Source organism: Eulemur rufifrons, chromosome 7 (assembly GCF_041146395.1).
Source record: "Eulemur rufifrons isolate Redbay chromosome 7, OSU_ERuf_1, whole genome shotgun sequence".
NCBI classification, from domain to species: Eukaryota; Metazoa; Chordata; class Mammalia; order Primates; family Lemuridae; genus Eulemur; species Eulemur rufifrons.
This window is the reverse complement of record NC_090989.1, coordinates 1,187,701-1,190,263: the sequence shown is the minus strand read 5'-3', so window position 1 is coordinate 1,190,263 and position 2,563 is coordinate 1,187,701. Positions and strand designations below refer to the sequence as shown.

General features: G+C 34.5%; 1 non-coding gene across 1 annotated transcript; it reads right to left on the bottom strand.

The window, feature by feature from the left end:
- Nucleotides 1-1,941: 1,941 nt before the first annotated feature.
- Nucleotides 1,942-2,057, bottom strand: LOC138388993 (small nucleolar RNA SNORA21). The gene has a single exon (XR_011234439.1). It is a non-coding gene; the product is annotated as a small nucleolar RNA SNORA21 (small nucleolar RNA).
- Nucleotides 2,058-2,563: the final 506 nt, after the last annotated feature.

Here is a 2,563-nt window from a genome sequence, read left to right as displayed (position 1 = left end):
CTGTTTCTAAGGATTTGCTCATTGTGGACATTTTTTATGACTGAACCCATATAATATGTGGCTTTCTGTATCTGGCTTCTTTCAGTTAGCATAATATTTTCAAGCTTCATCCATTGTCAGTACTTCATTCCTTTTTTATGGCTGAATACTCTGTTGTATAGATATATGACATTTTGTTTATCAGTGGGTAGACATTTGGGTTGTTTCCACTTTTTTGGCTGTTATAAACAATGTGCTATGAACGGTCATGTACACATTTTTGTATGACTATATGTTTTCAGTTCTCTTGGGTTTATACCCAAGGTAGAATTGCTGGGTTATACAGTAACTCTATGTTTAACTTTTCGAGTAACTGCCAAACTGTTTTCGAAAGATGCTGAACCATTTCACATTCCCACCAGCACTGGATGAGGGTTCCAATTTCTACACATCCTCTCTACCACTTGTTATTTTCCAGTTTTTTGATTATAGTCACAGTAGGTGGAAAGTGGTATCTCACTGTGGTATTGATTAGTATTTCTCTAATGATTGGTGATATTGAGTACCTTTTTATGCCCTTATTGGCCATTTGTATTTCTTCTGTGGAGAAATGGCTATTCAAATACTTTTACCATTTAAAAATTGGATTGTTTATCTTTTTATTGTTGAGTTTTAGGAGTTCTTTGTATATTCTATATACTAGTTCCTTATCAAATGTATTATTTGCAAATATTTCCCCTCCAAATGTAAGTAGTCTTTTTACTTTCTTGATAGTATCGTTTGATGCTCAAAAGTTGTGATAATGTACAGTTTATCTACTTTTTCTTTTGTTGCTTGTGTTTTGTGTCATATTAAAAGCATTGCTTAATCCCAGGTCACAAAGATTTATAGCTCTTTTATATTCTAAGAGTTTTATAGTTTTAGCTCTTAAATTTAGGTCTTTGATGCATTTTGAGTTTATTTTTATGTATGGTATGAGGGAGTTTAACTTCATTCTTCTGCATGTGGCTATTGGTTGTCGTAGTGCCATTTGTTGAAAAGACTATTTCTCCATTGAATGGTCTTAGCACCTTTGTCAAAAATCAGTTGACCATAAAATCTGGGTTTAATTCTGGACTCTCAATTCTATTCCATTGACCTTATGTCTGTGTTTATGCCAGCACCACACAGTCTTAGTTACTGAAGCTTTGTATTCATGGTAAGTTTTAAAATTGGGAAGTGTGAATCCTCCAGCTTTGTTCTATTTATTTAAGTTTCTTTTGGCTATTCCTGGTCTGTTGCATTTCCGTATGATTTAACAGATTAGTTTGTCAATTTCTGTAAAAAAAGGCAGCTGGAATTTTTATAGGAATTCATGGAGTATGTAGATGAGTTTGGGGAGTATTGCCAACTTAACAATATTAAGTTTTCCATGAGCATGGGACTTATTAGCTGTAATAGTTTTTTAGTGAATTCCTAAGGATTTTCTATATATAAGATTATATCATCTACAGATATAGATACTTTTAATTCTTCCTTTCTCATGAGGATGCCTTTTTCTTCCTTTTTCTTGTGTACTTGCCCTGGTTATAACCTTCAGCACAATGTCAAATCGTGCCTGATCCGGCAGTGGGGGGGAGGGGGGGGGCGGGGGATGCCTTCAGCTTTGCAGCATTCAGCATGTAGTTAGCTGTGGGTTTTGGTTAGGTTGAGGAAATTCCCTTCTGTTCTATTTTGTTGTGTGTTTTTGTCAGGAAAAGGTGTTGGATGTTGTCAGAAGCTTTTTCTGCATCTATTGCCATACTATATGGTTGTTGTGTTTTATTCTATGAATGTCACATATCACGTTGATTGATTTTTTGTGTGTTGAACTGACCTTGTATTCCTTGGGTAAATCTCACTTGGTCATGGCATATAATCCTCTTTATGTATGAATGGATTTAGTTTGGTAGTATTTTGTTGAGGATCTTTTTTCCTTCTTCACCTTGCCACATCTCCTATTGAAGCAAAACAACATGCTGCCACTTCACCCAAAAGTGACTTTCTTGATGGCTCAATGGGCCATTAGCAAAAGGCCCCTTGAGTGCTTTTAAAAGGGGGATTTGAGGATTTTTATGTATGCATTCTTAAAGCATGTTAATCTGTAGTGTTCTTTTCTCATGATATCTTTGTCTGCTTTTGGTATTAGGGCAGTACTGGCCTTATAGATTGAGTTGGGAAGTGTCTTTTTCTCTTTGTGAAGGATAGGCATTAATTCTTCTTTAAACATTTGGTAGAATTTGATACTGAAGCCATCTGTTCCTAGACTTTTCCTTATGGGAAGACTGTCAAATACTAACTCAATGTTTTTTACTTGTTTTAGGTTTATTCAGATTTACTATTTTTTCTTGAGTTAGTTTCAGTACTTTGTGTCTTTCTAGGAATTTGTCTGTTTCACCTAGGCTATTGAATTTGTTGGCAAACAATTGCTTATAGTATTTTTTTATAATCCTTTTATTTCTGTAAGGTTGGTAGTTTCATTTCTGAATTTAGTAAATTGTGTGTCTTCTGTTTTTTTCTTAGTCACCCTTGATACAGGTTTGTCAATTTTGTTGGTTTTTTCAAA